Below are 5007 nucleotides of genomic sequence, written 5' to 3'. Positions count from 1 at the left end.
CCACACTTTCTGTTTCTCTTCTCTTTCATATGAGCAGGAGCAGAGACAAAGGCATTCTTGTTGAAGCTGACCCTGAACCTGAGAGGACCTTGAAGCGAAAGCTAAGAGAAGCCAAGGCACAACTCCCTTTAGAGGACCTGACCGAATTCTTCAGGGAAGAAGAACACATGGCAGCCGAAAACAACAACAATGCAAACAATGCAAGGAAGGTGCTTGGTGACTTTACTACACCTACTCCTGATTTCTATGGGAGAAGCATCTCTATCCCTGCCATTGGAGCAAACAACTTTGAGCTTAAGCCTCAATTGGTTTCTCTAATGCAACAGAATTGCAAGTTTCATGGACTTCCAATGGAAGATCCTCATCAGTTTTTAGCTGAGTTCTTGCAAATCTGTGACACAGTCAAGACTAATGGGGTTAACCCTGAGGTCTACAGACTAATGCTATTCCCTTTTGCTGTAAGAGACAGAGCTAGAATATGGTTGGATTCTCAACCTAAAGAAAGCCTGGACTCTTGGGAAAAGCTAGTCAATGCCTTCTTGGCAAAGTTCTTTCCACCACAAAGATGGAGTAAGCTTAGAGTGGAAGTCCAAACCTTCAGACAGAAGGATGGAGAATCCCTCTATGAAGCTTGGGAAAGATACAAACAATTAATCAGAAGATGTCCCTCAGACATGCTTTCTGAATGGAGCATCATAGGTATTTTCTATGATGGTCTCTCTGAACTATCCAAGACGTCTTTGGATAGCTCTGCTGGAGGATCTCTTCATCTGAAGAAGACGCCTGCAGAAGCTCAAGAATTGATTGAAATGGTTGCAAATAACCAATTCATGTACACTTCTGAAAGGAATCCTGTGAACAATGGGACTAGTCAGAAGAAAGGAGTTCTCGAGATTGACACTCTGAATGCCATATTGGCTCAGAACAAGATATTGACTCAACAAGTCAATTTGATTTCTCAAAGTCTGTCTGGAATGCAAAATGCACCAAACAGTACTAAGGATGCTTCATCTGAGGAAGAAGCTTATGATCCTGAGAACCCTTCCATGGAAGAGGTGAATTACCTAGGAGAACCCTATGGAAACACCTATAATTCTTCATGGAGAAATCACCCAAATCTCTCATGGAAGAATCAAGAGAGACCTCAACAAGGTTTCAATAATAATGGTGGAAGAAACAGGTTTAACAATGGTAAACCTTTTCCATCATCTTCTCAGCAACAGACAGAGAGTTCTAAGCAGAATACTTCTGACTTAGCAACAATGGTCTCTGATCTAATAAAGACCACTCAAAGTTTCATGAATGAAACAAGGTCCTCCATCAGGAATTTGGAAGGACAAGTGGGTCAGCTGAGCAAGAAAGTTACTGAACTCCCTCCTAGCACTCTCCCAAGTAATACAGAAGAAAATCCAAAAGGAGAGTGCAAAGCCATAGACATGGCCGAATATGGAGAGGAAAGAAAGGAGGAGGACGCCACTGAGGAAGACCTCAGTGGGCGTGTACCAATCTCCTCTGAGTTCCTCAATGAGGAACAATGGGAATCTGAGGCTCAAAATGAGACCATAGAGATTCCATTGGACTTACTTCTGCCATTCATGAGCTCTGATGAGTATTCTTCCTCTGAAGAGGATGAGTATGTCACTGAAGAGCAAGTTGCTAAATACCTTGGAGCAATCATGAAACTGAATGACAAGTTATTTGGAAATGAGACTTGGGAGGATGAACCACCCTTGCTCACCAAAGAACTGAATGACTGGTCTAGGCAGAAACTGCCTCAAAAGAGGCAAGATCCTGGGAAGTTTTCTATACCTTGTACCATAGGCACCATGACCTTCAAGAAGGCCTTGTGTGACTTGGGGTCAAGTGTAAACCTCATGCCCCTCCTTGTAATGGAGAAATTAGGGATCTTTGAGGTGCAAGCTGCAAAAATCTCACTAGAGATGGCAGACAATTCAAGAAAACAAGCCTATGGACTTATAGAGGATGTTCTGGTTAAGGTTGAAGACCATTACATTCCTACTGATTTCATAGTCCTAGAGACTGGGAAGTGCATGGATGAATCCATCATCCTTGGCAGACCCTTTCTAGCCACAGCAAAGGCTGTGATTGATGTTGATAGAGGAGAGTTGATCATTCAAGTGAATGAAGAATCCTTGGTGTTTAAGGCCCAAGGATATCCCTCTGTCATCATGGAGAAGAAGCATGAAGAGCTTCTCTCAAAACAAAGCCAAGCAGAGCCCCCACAGTCAAACTCTAAGTTTGGTGTTGGGAGGCCACAACCAAACTCTAAGTTTGGTGTTGAACCCCCACATTCAAACTCTAAGTTTGGTGTTGGGAAGTTCCAACACGGTTCTGAGCATCTCTGAGGCTCCATGAGAGTCCTATGTCAAGCTAATGACAGTAAAGAAGCGCTTGTTGGGAGGCAACCCAATGTTTTATAATTAATTATTTTCTTTTGTTATTTTATCTTTTTTGTAGGTTGATGATCATAAGAAGTCACAAAAACAATGAAAAAAGCAAAAACAAAATGAAAAACAGGAAGAAAAACAGCACACCCTGGAGAAGAAGAAGCTGGCGTTCAAACGCCAGTAATGCTAGCTGTTGGGCGTTTAACGCCCAGTCTGGCACCATTCTGGGCGTTTAACGCCAGAAAGGGGCACCAGACTGGCGTTAAACGCCAGTAAAGGGTAAAAACCTGGCGTTAAACGCCAGGAATGGGCACCAGCCCGGCGTTTAACGCCAGAAAAGGCTCAAAACGTGGATTTTGATGCCATTTGGTGCAAGGATGCCTTTTCCCTTGACACTACAGGATCTGTGGACCCCACAGGACCCTACCATCACTCTCTCTTCTTCCCCCATTCACCAATCACCTCAACACCTCTTCCCCAAAAACCCCTCACCTATCAAATCCCATCTTTCTCTTCACCACTCACATCCATCCTTCATAAAATCCCCACCAACCTCACCCTTCAAATTCAAACCACTTTCCCTCCCAAACCCACCCTCAAATGGCCGAACCCTCATCCCCCTCTTTCCTATATAAACCCCTCTTTACCCCTTCATTTTCCACAACCTAAACACCCTTTCTTCCCTTCTTGGCCGAACACACTACCATCTCCCTCTTCCTCATTTCTTCTTCTTCTACTCTCTTCTTTCTTCTTTTGCTCGAGGACGAGCAAACATTTTAAGTTTGGTGTGGTAAAAGCGTTGCTTTTTCATAACCATTTATGGCATCCAAAGCCGGAGAAACCTCTAAAAAGAGGAAAGGGAAGGCAAAGGCTTCCACCTCCGAGTCATGGGAGATGGATAGATTCCTCTCAAGGGTGCATCAAGACCACTTCTATGAAGTTGTGGCCTTGAAGAAGGTGATCCCCGAAGTCCCCTTTTCACTCAAAAAGGGTGAATATCCGGAGATCCGCCATGAGATCCGAAGAAGAGGTTGGGAAGTACTTACCAACCCCATTCAACAAGTCGGAATCTTGATGGTTCAAGAGTTCTATGCCAATGCATGGATCACCAAGAACCATGACCAAAGTGTGAACCCGGATCCAAAGAATTATCTTACTATGGTTCGGGGGAAATACTTGGATTTTAGTCCGGAAAGTGTGAGAGTGGCGTTCAACTTGCCTATGATGCAAGGAGATGAGCATCCTTACACTAGAAGGGTCAACTTTGATCAAAGGTTGGACCAAGTCCTCACAGTCATATGTGAAGAGGGCGCACAATGGAAGCAAGATTCAAGAGGAAAGCCGGTCCAATTGAGAAGGCATGACCTCAAACCCGTGGCTAGAGGATGGTTAGAGTTCATACAACGCTCAATCATTCCCACTAGCAACCGGTCCGAAGTTACCATAGACCGGGCCATCATGATTCATAGCATCATGATTGGAGAAGAAATAGAGGTTCATGAGGTTATAGCCCAAGAACTCTATAGGGTGGCGGACAAGACCTCCACCTTGGCAAGGTTAGCCTTTCCTCACCTCATTTGTCACCTCTGTTATTCAGTGGGAGTTGACATAGAGGGAGGCATCACCATTGATGAGGACAAGCCCATCACTAAGAAAAGGATGGAGTACACAAGAGATCCCACTCATCATGAGATTCCTGAGATTCCTCAAGGGATGAATTTTCCTCCACAAGACTATTGGGGGCAACTAAACACCTCCCTAGGAGAGTTGAGTTCCAATATGGGACAACTAAGGGTGGAGCACCAAGAACACTCCATTCTCCTCCATGAAATTAGAGAGGAACAAAGAATCATGAGAGAGGAGCAACAAAGGCAAGGAAGAGACATTGAGGAGCTCAAGCACTCCATAGGACCCTCAAAAGCAAGGAAGAGCCGCCATCACTGAGGTGGACCCGTTCCTTGATTTCCTTGTTCTTTATTCCTTTGTTTTTCGAATTTTAGTGCTTTATGTTATCCATGCTTGTGTCTTATGATCATTAGTGTCTTAGTGTCTATGCCTTAAAGTTATGAATGTCCTATGAATCCATCACCTTTCTTGAATAAAAATGTGCTTAATTGAAAAAGGAAGAATTGCATGAATTTTGAATTTTATAATAGTTTAATTATTTTGATGTGGTGGCAATATTTTTGTTCTCTGAATGTATGCATAAACAGTGCATATGTATCTTGAATTAGTGGTTCATGAATGTTGGCCCTTGAAAGAATGATGAAAAAGGAGACATGTTATTGAGGATCTGAAAAATCAATAAAATGATTCTTGAAGCAAGAAAAAGCATTGCTATTCAAAAAAAAAAAAACCGAAAAAAAAAGAGAGAAAAAAAGAAAACGAAAAAAAAATAATAATAAGAGTTGTGATCCAAGGCAAATAAGAGTGTGCTTAAGAACCCTGGACACCTCTAATTGGGGACTTTAGCAAAGCTAAGTCACAATCTGAAAAGGTTCACCCAATTATGTGTCTGTGGCATGTATGTATCCGGTGGTAATACTGGAAAGACAGAGTGCTTTGGGCCACAGCCAAGACTCAATAAATAGCTATGTTC

At 43.0% G+C, this 5007-nt stretch overlaps 1 non-coding gene across 1 annotated transcript; it reads right to left on the bottom strand.

Annotated features, from left to right (window-relative positions):
• Window positions 1-572: 572 nt before the first annotated feature.
• LOC130978119 (small nucleolar RNA R71) lies at window positions 573-680 on the bottom strand. Its single transcript, XR_009085781.1, has one exon. It is a non-coding gene; the product is annotated as a small nucleolar RNA R71 (small nucleolar RNA).
• Between the last annotated feature and the right edge of the window lie 4327 nt (window positions 681-5007).

Source organism: Arachis stenosperma, chromosome 4 (genome assembly GCF_014773155.1).
Source record: "Arachis stenosperma cultivar V10309 chromosome 4, arast.V10309.gnm1.PFL2, whole genome shotgun sequence".
Classification (NCBI taxonomy): domain Eukaryota; kingdom Viridiplantae; phylum Streptophyta; class Magnoliopsida; order Fabales; family Fabaceae; genus Arachis; species Arachis stenosperma.
Note: the sequence above shows the minus strand (reverse complement) of the source record. Positions and strands in the feature narration are given on the sequence as shown.